At 43.8% G+C, this 12,869-nt stretch overlaps 1 protein-coding gene across 1 annotated transcript in view; it reads left to right on the top strand.

Annotated features, from left to right (window-relative positions):
- Nucleotides 1-8,619: 8,619 nt before the first annotated feature.
- LOC139763428 (serine/threonine-protein phosphatase with EF-hands pef-1-like) overlaps nucleotides 8,620-12,869 on the top strand; it is an 82,048-nt gene continuing 77,798 nt past the window's right edge. Inside the window, exon 1 of the mRNA XM_071689463.1 lies at nucleotides 8,620-9,247. The gene's annotated coding sequence lies outside the window, so the exon portion shown is untranslated. The remainder of the gene's footprint in view (nucleotides 9,248-12,869) is intronic.

Below are 12,869 nucleotides of genomic sequence, written 5' to 3'. Positions count from 1 at the left end.
GGACTTTTTGACCTATCATTATTTTTTTACGAAGTAATTGGTATAATGTTACTTATGGATGCATAAGGGATAATACGAATGTAAGTACTAGATAGCATAATGAACTTTCATATGATAAATTGTAGATGTTATGAATAAGTGAGAAGTGTGCACTAGATAGAATTAATGGGATCATTGTGGTGTATGATGGACAAAGAGCTGTTAGTAGGGTGAATCAGGTAAATGAGGCACTCAAGATAAACTACAGAGTAACATGTAGGGTAATGACCTTGGGTAGTAGAATCTGGTTTCAGTGTATTATTCATTACAGCTAGAGACCAGATGAGAGCAAGAGACCTTGGTTTATTCATACCTTACTAATGAGGATAAACATGTAAACAAAGTAAACAAATTATGTTTAATACTAATATGTTATTATGTTAGCTGTAAATGGCATGCTAGAGGGAAAATCAAATCCCAGAAGAATAAGAGGGAAAATAAATTCCCAGAAGAATAAGAAACTACAAAGGATAGAGCTGTTGAAGTACGAATTCCTTCTTTAAGAATCACCATTTTTACAATTCTATGTCAACTGAAAATTGTTCATACCATGTTGATCCCATTTTTATGCTGTAGCAAACAACAGGTATTCAGTACTATTTTTCTCCAGAAGTATTATTAAATGAAAAAAAAAATAGAAACTATGTATGTACTGCAACCCTAAGTAGTGAGACTTTCCCAAAAATGATGGCAGGTAATATCGATGACAAATCATGCCCGAAGTATCCCAGAATTTTGGCTAAGTTTACCCCTCAAGTCTGTAAATCCAAAAAAAAAGTCTCCTGGGTTATCCCTTACCGGGTTGTTACCCAGAGCAGATGAGCACCACACTTTGAGAGTTAGTTATTGATCAGATGTAAGAATTGGAAAGTTAAGGAATAGAATGAAAGGAAAAATTCAAAGGATTAGAAAAGGAAGTATAGGAAAAGCAGATATAGGAGGAGGACTGTTCATCGTGCAAAGATGATACCCATAACGATTATTTTCTTATACTATGTATTTCTCTGCTGTAAAGTCACCGAATTAACACTGATTTCTGATTTATATTCTTATACTATGTATTTCTCTGCTGTAAAGTCACAGAATTAACACTGATTTCTGACCATACAACATTCAAGAATTATTGTGTCCCAAATTCTAGCTCTTTATTATCTTGTGGAGATGTACGTTGTCATGTAATTCAATTGGCGGTCCAGTTCCTGGGCCTTTACATACAATCTGTATTCTTTTTCATCATATCGCCCTCAAGCTGGGTGTGAGAAGACAAATTCGTAACTTTACGAGAAAATCCACGATCAAAAAGCAAGAAAATTATCGTACCATTTAGTCCCAGTCCTGTACTACAGATTGTCCTGTAGTGTGGTTGAACTGAAGTAAGAGAATATTCTTTTCATAACCTGAAAGGAAAGTGACGTATGCCAATGGAAGGTGTTGGAAGGGGAGGGGGGGTGATATCTGGCTGGTGCTGTTGATGAAACAAAGTTAAGAAAAGGGAAATAAGTTGAAAATATAGTCCCGGGCTCAGCCAGGACGCTCCTTGTCATTACATTATGCTTTTAGCTGTTATACCTGAATCTGTGTAATTAGACATCAGACTTTTATCACGTTTGTAAATGACTGAATTTCGCTCTTTGTTATATCCGGTTACTATCAGTGATGCAACTGTACACAAGTTAAGGTCCTAAAGACTTCATTATCATAGTCAAAGCACTAAACTTTCTCATATAAAAGTTACGGTGCAATATTTTTAATCGTTATATTACAACAGTCAGTAAAGCTATTCAATGATCAAACAAACCTTACAGACCAGTCGCACAATAGCACAAAAGGATGTTTCGAAGTTATATTTAGTGATCAAACGTTTTATAACCAGATGAATCTGGTTGGCCTTATGATATTTAGTTATCACTTAAGTGACAGCCTTAGAGAGAGGGGCAACCCAGTTGCAGCTGCGCTGGTTATGTAAACATGGCTGACAGAACCCGCAGACTTACTTCAATTATATATTGTTTACCGTTATATCAAGGAACACAAACAACCGCACGCTGGTAAGGTCACAAACTTAAGCGGGTACAAAACGACATACCAACACAAAAACATATATGAACGGATGGATATACGCACACTTACACGCATGACACGGAGAGAAGGATCACAAGTTGGCATAGACACGCACAGAAGCACACACTGTATAAACTCCTTCCACGTCCACACAGCACATTTAGGGAAATGCGTAAGTAAAGAAAGTTAAGAAGAAGAGACCCCTCCTCACACTGTAGAGACAGGTAATCACACACACACATATATATTTCCAACTTTAATTTCTAATCAGGCCCCCTGACAAATCCAGCTGGACTTCCATCGAACTTTAACAGAAATAACTCCTGCGGAGATCCCCATCCGTGAGTAAACCAAAACTCTGATTACCGATCACCAGGTTCGCTGGGTCGTGTTGAATTTTAATCATCTGGTTTGAAAAGACTGGTCTCTTCCACCCGAAAGTCACACTGAAAGTTAGTCAAACTATACATTCTCGGGAACTACCCCAACCCCAACATCCGATCATCAGCTATGCTGAAGTCGAACACTGAGTGAATTTGGTGAGACTGACATGATTTCCTTGCTCGTCCACCCTGTGTACGGAGTATCTCACACTTGCAGTTTCTCACCAGCGACTCACCAAACTCCCGTTGAATTTTACCCACACAAAGTGAGTGTTTCATCAGCTTCACTTCACGTTTGATATGGGTTTTGGCAACAGTGCAAGCGTTATGAACTGATTTCTTGATGGATTCTGACCGATATTAGTACACTGTACATTGCACTGGACCATGGCTAATGATTTGACCTAACCTCACAAAATACTGTCCATACAGCTGCATGCCTGACGGGTACATTTACTTAAACCCAGCACTCACCATACATATGTTCCACTTTGACACTGCTGCCAAAGTTTTTATACAAGGGGACAAACATCCAATTTTGCTTGGCCATTACCGCTTGTGAAAAAGTCGTCTATCACTGTGATGTTTATATAGAGAGCTCCGGACGGCAGTTGTATCAGACGAAAATATCTGGAATCGGTCATTAACATGAGAATAACATGTTATTACCATACTGATCGGCTTGGTTATTGAGCAGACTGGGTACCAGAATGCATTCGTTCCCAATTTGCAAATGGAAACACCAATTTCATTTAATTTCCGTTGCAAATTAGAGTACCGCATTGTCCATGCACTCGCTAATGTTTGCTGGGGATTTGAATTTCAGGTGGCGACCGGAGCTCAGGTCCTGCCCTGTGCTAACTGGGAATTTAATCCGTTTCTTTGCCAAGGTTAGGTTAACTGAAGTTACATTCAATCTCAGCCAATGACAAACATTCACAGAAATGACGTCATATAATCAGGCAACCAATGATAGAGATCAGGCATAGTGTGATCACGTCAAAAGAACGGGTGGGGAGCGGCTGGCGCCAATCATGCACCGCAGCGTCGCATTACAGAAAGTCCTTTATTTTCACACGTCCGTCATAAAATTCATCGCTTATCAGATAAAAAGATAAAATTGTCAATGTTAAGGACGGCCTGTTACCAACTGATTGAGACTACCCCCGCCCGTAGGTTTTCCATTACAAGATCCTTTTCCTCGAGCGAGACAGTGAGGAGAGAAATGCGAGACCCATTTTGATTAAGAAAAAAAAGTAATATTTTCAGTGATTGAAAAAGTCTTACATTTTCCATGATTGAAAAGTCATATTGTCTTTGATGGATTTTTTTTAAAACATTTTCTACAGTTCAGAAATCTTACATACAAGTATGAGGTGAGGCGTGAGTGAGAGGTGAAGCAAGAGTGAGAAGTGAAGCATGTGCGAGGCGGAGGTGGGGAAAGTGTGGGACGGGGAAGGGGGGGACGAAAATGTCAGGGTGGCGGTGAACGCGAAGCCAAGGTGAGAGGCGAGGGAGAGAGAGGCAAGGCAGAAGTGAGAGGCCACGGAGTGGGGCAAGGCAGAGGTGAGAGATCAGTGAGGTGCAAGACACCACACAGGATGTACGAGACACGTAGCGCCACACGAACCCAGGAAGATGGAACTGAAGAGTGGAATGGAGTGGAGCGAAGTGGATGAGGATTAAAGAAAGTGGAGACGAGTTATGAAGGCAGGGGGTGAATAGTGACCCCCTCGAAGGACGCTGTCTTTAAGAGCACTTTCCTGGACGATCAAAGGTACTTCTTCACTGGAGTTCGAAGCCTCAAAGCGCAAGAATATAAAAAAAGAATTTCCGGAAACTTTTAAGACTCATTTTGCTCCTGGGAACTACTAGTGCTCTGGGTAAGTCAGAGTTGATGTGTGCGGAACAACGCTTTCTGAAAGCTAGAGAGGTTGGTTGATGAGAGGGAGGGATCAACCTTAGGTCATGGCATAGCACACGACATCTTAAGCCTCATGATAAGTCTCTGGCCTTAATCAATCCTTCGATTAACTTCTTCATTCATCGAGCATGCCACTGTGGAAGTGTTTCTTCCACTACTCTTCCTGATTACTTTTCTGCTGTGTCTTCAGGCTGGTTGATCAGTTCCTCCCGACGACAAAGAACTCTCCCATCTCGATACCGTCCAGGCCACTGAAGAGTTTCAAGGGAAGACCATGTCATCCATTGTCCCTTTTTTCTTTCTTTCTAACATCAGGTCTGTACTTGCTAGCCTTCCCCTGCACGACACATCGAGCATATCTCTACGTCGCGAGATAAGGGGTAACCAATGTGGTGAGGCGTCAACTAATTCTGGTCTTTTATTTACTGTCACTTAAGGGAGAAGAATACAGCTTGAGGGAGTACATAAGGAAAAGAGGAATACTACTTGAGGGTATCAAGAGGGAGAGAATTACTTAAGGGTGTAGAGAGGGAAAGGAAGAACACTACTTAAGGGTGTAGTGAAAAACTAGGAATAACAAAACGTAGTGTTTAAAACCGACATCCAACTACATCATGAGACCAGTACACCCTGGCCACAGTCGCTCCCAGGTTTTCATCTCCTGCTGGTAGAGGCGGTAGAACAAAGCCCCTTCGTCCGCCCCACAAGGGAGCTACGGGTCTTCCCACTGTAATACATCTCCGACTTGCTCTTGCATGGGTTCTCGTCTCATCCAAGCTCACTGGGCTCCGAATTTAGAAGGCTGCAGTACATGGGGCTGGTGTCTGGTGCTGTCCTTCCCACTAACAAGGGAAAGGGAGGAAGATTTGAAGGGGGTGTACCGCCCAGTCATGGGGGTCTCCCACCACCGACGTGTGGGGAGCCGATCGATCGGGTACTACTGTTGTAAGTCAAGAGTTTTACAACCACACTTATGTAAGGTGTCTACAGCTGCTGCTCATATCCTACCACACACATACACTCTCTCTCTCTCTCTCTCTCTCTCTCTCTCTCTCTCTCTCTCTCTCTCTCTCTCTCTCTCTCTCTCTCTCTCTCTTCCTTAACTACGCGTTAATCTTGCCTTATGGGAAGACTCCGTCGTACATACTGACTGACTGGTGCTCTGTCTTCTGTGAAAGTAGACGAGATAACCTCCGTCCAGATAATGAGGAAAGGCACTCTCGTCCCTCACGTAACGTGTCCTCCACCTCACTTCACCGACACATGGCATTTCTCCCAGCTATCTGGAGTCCAGCCTCAGATATTTTTTTTTACTGCTCCTTCTAGTACATGACACCTGGGAGTAAATCTTAAGCCTTTCATGGTATGAAAACGAAATACTAGTTTTTCGACGGTTTACTACGTAAATATTGGATATTTGTGTGTGTGTGTGTGTGTGTGTGTGTGTGTGTGTGTGTGTGTGTGTGTGTGTGTGTGTGTGTGTGTGTGTACGTATAAATCTATACACATGGATAGGTGTATCGGGATGAGTGCATGTATGTATGTACGTTATGAATACAGTGTGTACAGTGTGATACTAGCTGGGGTGTATGAGTGTATCATCATACGCACACGTGTCTGCACACACCAACGCACAGTTTCTCTTCCATCATCGCGTCCGTCGTCAGATCTGAACGCGGCCCAGGAAAGTGACAGATGTGGAGCAGTTAAGCGCCTTCTACGCCGCAGACCCAGCTAATTAGGGCACCCGCCCCAACTAAGTAAGACCCAAGAACTCCTACCGACCACTGCCCCCTCAGGAGGAGGGTCGTCTACCAGCAGTCCCTCAGCCTTACCTCCCCTGGGCAAAGTGGGCGTCTGGTCGACCAAGCGCTGCACCTCGACCAGAGCCCACGCCGGTGATAACCCAGTTCTTAATCCCTGCAGCATGACGGTACGACCTTCCTGCAGCACGACGATACGTTCACACTGTCATGCAGTGTTACACTGACGTCTTGTTAATACTGACTCCAGCCAGTGTTGCGTACAAGAAACGCTCTCAGCCCCACCCACGTCATTATAAAATAATGATGAGCAACTTTATCCCGTTTTCAATTGTGATTTCTTTATTCGTTTTGTTACGTTCGTGTGATGAAGCGGGCGTGGCGGAGGGAAGCACACTGCTCCTATACTCCCACGAGTCTGTAGCTTCCCCATCATTACCTTATGCTTTCTCCATCACCTTCTGCCTCAGTCTTCACCACCACCACCAGCAACCTGGGTCTTAACGGGCTCGTTAGATAAGAATATATACGTGTCGAGATGGAGAGCGACATCTTCCGCGACAGTAAATGGCAAGACGAACCAACCACTTCTGCAAATTTACCTCCCACCCCGAAAGGAACAAAATGAAAGTCTATATGGCAACTCATATGACTCTCTCTCTCTCTCTCTCTCTCTCTCTCTCTCTCTCTCTCTCTCTCTCTCTTGTTATGACATCCATCCATTCCTGGGGCAGTTATCACCCTCTGGCAGAGATATAAACATATACAAAAATAAACATTTCTAAAATGTCTTGGGAATAAACATCTCCCATCCTGGAGCCTCTTTTCTTATCGGCAACTTGGGAAGAAATTGGATTTGCAAGGCGACCGGGGCGCGTGAGGGCACCGCAGGACTCAAGACCCAATTTGGAAGCAAGCGAGGCTGTGATGGAGGCCATTTACCCAGGATCATGGTGTGGATGAGAACACCAAATGAGGTGTATCATCAACCACACCATCATCAACCCAGGCTTCATGCTTCGGTTGTGAGAGCTTGGCCTTTGACTTGGTCGCTTTGATGGTTGGATGGTCGGTTGGTTGGTTGGTTGGTTGGTTGGTTGGTTGGTTGGTTGACTGGCTGGATGGTTGATTGAAAGTTTGGTTGGTTGGATGGTTAGATAGATTGTTGGTTGGGTGGTTGGTTACCGGTTTGGTTATTTGGGCTTTGGGTCTATCGACTGGCAGGGCCATTGAGGCCGTCCAAGTCAAGTTATAACCACTAATCGCAAGTCTTGAACATGGTCTGTGGGTGATCAAGATAATACTATGAGCCACACACGCTCTCACTGCATATATAGCCCAGGGAACTTCTGAGAATCCCCTCTCCCCTCCCTCTCTCTGTCTCAAGTGCTACTCACTTCTCTTAAAGACTATTCAGTAAGTTAGAATTAAAATCCCCTACTCCAACGGTAGAGTGATATGATAATCATGAACGACCAGTAAAACCCGTTGATCACGTATAGGTTGACAACCATCGGAGAAGGTTTCTAGTGCAGCGTCTCCTTCCCGTTTGACCCGGTGGTCGACGACCGCTGCTGCAGCGACAGGAACAGAGAAGACTGCGTGTGAATTAGATGCTGTCGCTCATGATTACTGCGGCAACACCCTGAAGCTGACAATTACCGAGGCTTGGCCGCACACTGTGCTGACGACGTGGAACTAAGTCACCGTCTCTTGTGGAGAGTCCCAGTGGGTAATGTTGGATGGTTCGGCACTGGCTGCCCACCCTAGCCACATTGCCCTCCATCATTAACCGCGTGCTGTAGCACTTGCTCCTTTCTTCGTACAGAAGGTACACGTGTAATCTTCCCTAACAATGCCCCACCACTCCACATCGACCTCCAGAACGCCTTTAACGGCCTCCAAATCTTCGACTACCCCTAACAACTTCATTAAGTAAACGAAGACCGTAATCCCCCACTTCCCTTTACTGTCTCACAGGGCCCTAGACTCCTCCAGACTGTAAGACTACGACCAAGGTTCTTGGTGTCACTCTGGACGATAAACCAAGCTGGAAGTAACACGTCAGTACCATCATCAAATGCTGTAGTATCGTCCCCACACGTCTTGGTCGACTCGAGACATTTGGCCTTCCCTACAACTGAACTTAAGAACATCTACACAAGTTCGCCTCTGAAACTCACCCATGCCTCCCCACTCAACCCGCTGTTCCTCCCCCATCCACCACACAAAAGTGGCTAACAAAAAAAGGCACAGAATAAGGCATGCAAGATCATCCTTGGTCGTTCGACCACCATCTATCAAGAGGCGCTCAACACGCTTGGTCCTCCCGACTCCTTCCATCGCTCCCAGGAAGACCGAGCTTTGCGCCCCCCCCTCCCCGAGAACGGGAGGCCTGAGCGAGGCCTGGCCTTGCGGGAGACGAGAGCTCAGTAGTGCAGCAGCTGACCTGTTGCTCTGACGTGGTGCTCCGTGGGGCCCTAGGCTGCCGCGCTTCCACCCTCACACTGCCACGCCTCCACCCCTCTCTCACACACACTGTCGCACCTTCAACCCTCTCTCACACACGCTGCCGCACCTCCACCCTTCCACCTGCGTCTCCCGAAGCACTCCACACTGGACGTCAGGGCCGGCATGTGAAGGTTTCCTATGACGAGTGTGTGACGCCCTACGAACTTTGAGTGGGAGGGAAGGTGCGTTGTGGTGGTGGCCACGTGGGGCCCGCACCCTGACACCCTCACCACACACCCTTGACCACATACCCTGACTGCCTCGCCACACACACCCTGACCGCCCTCACCAAGCACCCTGTCTGCCCTCACCACACACACCGCACATCCTGACAGCCCTCACCACGCACCGTGACTGCCCTCACCACATTCACCACAACAGCTTCTATAAACAATATCGGAAAAATTCGTGACGAAAAGTTATATTCTGTCCTCGTCTGACGCAAATTCTGTGCCAAATCTTTTTTTTATTTTCTAGAGTATTAAAACTCCGACGAGTCGATCAAAAACCTTTTGCTCAAGATCACAAGAAGTCCCTACATTCTCCAGGGAACCCCTCATCTGCTGGTAAGTAATTAGTTCATTATGAAAGTCTTGAGTTACATAAAAGAATTCAGTGTATTGATGTGAACTTTTTTTTCTAATATAGATCCATTGTTACGACCCTATAATGCATGGAGGCTAATGCACCGACTATACTGAAAAAAAAAAATAAAATAAAATCATCAGATCCTGAAAACGTAAAAGTATGAAAAGTAAGGAATGATAAGTATGAAAATATTCATATTAACAACCACAACCCCTGTACAGTTATTCAACACAGTACACTTGGTGCTTAGGCCAGTGTCGTGACTACGTCAGTGTCGTACGTGCCAACCATCTCCTGGTGTTGGCCACTGGCTGGCCAACACCACAACCACCAGCAGATAAGACGACAAGTTTTATGAGTCTCATAAAAAAGGGCAATCAGTGTTACACTACTGATATTGCTTATCTAAGAAGGCAGTGCCCATTTTCTTGATCATTTACAAAAAGAGATTATCATGTGTTCCAGTACCACTGCGCTGTACATGTTCTATGTTATCTGAGACGGCAGAGCATGCAAACGCCCTAGTCAAGACTATATCAATTACGCTATATATATATATATATATATATATATATATATATATATATATATATATATATATATATATATATATATATATATATATATATATATATGTATGTATGTATGTATGTATATATATATCCTAAGCCAGATATCCTGTTTATCGCCCATCTCCTAGTTGGGATGAACAGATAGGTTGACTGCAGATATATTCAACATGTAGATATGTACACTAAAGCCTGAATTTTGCCTACATCATCCAAATACTTCCCCTGACTTCGTGGAAATTATTCAAGAGAGAGAGAGAGAGAGAGAGAGAGAGAGAGAGAGAGAGAGAGAGAGAGAGAGAGAGAGAGAGAGAGAGAGAGAGAGAGAGAGAGAGAGAGAGAGAGAGAGAGAGAGAGATTGGCTCTACACGTGGGTGGTTCCACCTTACGTGGGTTCACTTCAGACCAGAACGAGGCCAACCAATCCTGGTCTGCCTGTGTTCCACTGCGATCTTATCTATCATTCATTTCTTATCTATCGTCGTCATATCTATTGTTTCTTTTCATATTTCGCTCCTTCTCTGGAAACAAGTGCCTCTTTGACTGGGCACTGGAGGGAAGTCAGCGTTTCATGAATAAAAACAGATACATCGAGAGCGAGCAAGGCAGGTTATCATCAGCAGAGCCAACACTTAAGTGGTGACTGGTGTCGTTTGTACGACACTCGGGTGGCGCGAGGTACGATGTCAGATCTACGTCTCTCTTACGTGTACAGGATAAACAAAATACTTGACGATTAACCTTAAAGCGTGATGGTGATATCATCGAAATATCATAATACAAGTATGAAATACAAAGTATATAAAAAAAAAATTATCATTATCATTATCATCATTATTATTATTACTGTTATTATTATTATTATTATTATTATTATTATTATTATTATTATTATTATTATTATCATTATTAATATTAGTGCTGGTTTATAACGTTGTGGTGTTGTTCATATATATATCGAGGGTGTTGTGAAAATTTTAGCTTCGTGTTACATTACATTAACACCATCGGTTTGTGAATTCGAACAGCATAAACTTACGAATGTCCCCAGGTCTCTGAAGATGTTGGTTAAACGTTGGATTAATGTACAGAAACCCATCACTGAATACGAAGGCAAGGATAGACAACCTAACCTAACTTTCAATTGAGAACGAGATTTCAGTGTTACGGATTTGTCAGTGTTACTGTCACCTTCTGATGAGACACGAGTCACGCAAATGTTCATGAGATTTCATCTCCCGATATCTCTTCTGTCGAGTACGTAAGGAGACAGTCTATCGGTTACCAACGAGGCGTATATTTAGGAGAGGACAGTCATTGCCTGCCTCACAGTTTCAGTGAGAGTAGTTTCATTGACTGTTAGGTCAGAACGATCGATGGTTAGAATTCGACCTCCGTTGGAGGCACAGCCACTACGCCAGCAGCGGAGTGTGTGTGTGAACGAGGGATGATGACAAGTCACGTTCTAAATTCGACACATCTCGATCCTTGTGGAACGCTGGCCCCGGGTATGCACGGAGTATATTCACTATTATCGGGCTTTGCATTTTTTTTTCTGTTTTACGTTATGTTCACCATACATTGTATCCAGACGTGAACGTCCTGTCCATTTTCTGGAAACTTACCGCGCTAGACATGGTGCGAGTTCGTAAATGAACGTAAATACCGATTGTTTGTATGAAATAAAGAGTTTGATATGATACTGGACAACATGATCATATCAAAGTAGCTCTTCTAAAATCAGATTAATCGTATCTTATCATCTTTCTGTTACTACTGCCATCATCATCATTATTATCATTATTATTATTAATATTATTATTATTATTATCATTATTATTATTATTATCATTATTATTATTATGATTATCGTTATTATTATCATCATCATTATCATCGTCTTTGGCCACTAGCCAACTTCAGAGGTGGGAACTCCAGAAGTTGGTGACAGAGTGTGGGAGAGTGTGACAAGAGAAAGTTCCAGTAAATGTGAATAACAAAACTAAGGTTAGTAAGGTGCAGGTTGGAGGCAAGACAAAGTTGGTTTGAGGGTAAGTTTGAATTGGGATAACCTGGAGGAAGCAGATTATCTAGTTACTAGGAGTGGACGTGACAGAGAGGACTGAAGTGAGTCACAGAATGGAAGAAGAAAGCTAAGGTCCAGTGGGCAATGAGGAGAAGCGTGTGTAACGAGAGGCCAGTCTAGAGTCTAGTAAGGCAAAGATGGGTATGTCTGAAGGTACAGTGTTGTTGAGTTGTGCTGTGAATGGCTTGGACCACGACACATGAAGCTGTTAAAGTCAACCACTCAGGAAGAATGATTACACAGGAAACTTTCGATTTTCCAACTAAACACGCGTAGTGCAATTATATATCTTCAGCCTCGAACTTCTTAAGCACAACGGTACGACCCTTGGGCACGACGTTACGACCCTTGGACTGATGACCTGACCTCGACCTGACCTTCAAGAATCAAGCCAAAGGTCAAAGCCATCGTATCCAGGAAATTATTTACATCGTAGCCCTAAACGCAAGTAGCACCGCAACTCCCATATGCAGAGTTCTGTTTACAATCCCTTGTAGCACTCGATCCCCAATAGTAGGCTAAATACACAATAGATAAACATATTAGCTACATGGCTCTGTGCCCAGGCGAAAAAGAACGAAGCAACAGTAAACAGGATAGCACAAGCCTGATGGACACACCTTATGTGTGTGTGTGTGTATGTAGACTGAATATGGAGAACCGGGTAAGGGGTTCTAAGCCAATCTCTGATAATCTGATCATATATCACTGTCCATACACATGGGTGCTGACGCAACCAGTAACGTTCTGTGTATACACGTAATGAATACGGGGGGCCCTCAGCCCACCTGTGTAACTTGATCGTATGTTCCTCCACCGTCAGTATACGTGTAATGAGGGTGTGTCTATACACTGAATACACCGGGGGGGGGCTTCAACCCACCTGTTGCAACCCAACCTTTTCCCCACCGACATTTGCGTAACTCTATACAGTTTGTAGATGCC

The sequence above is a fragment of the Panulirus ornatus genome, chromosome 47 (assembly GCF_036320965.1).
Source record: "Panulirus ornatus isolate Po-2019 chromosome 47, ASM3632096v1, whole genome shotgun sequence".
NCBI classification, from domain to species: domain Eukaryota; kingdom Metazoa; phylum Arthropoda; class Malacostraca; order Decapoda; family Palinuridae; genus Panulirus; species Panulirus ornatus.
This window is presented reverse-complemented; position numbering and strand designations above follow the sequence as displayed.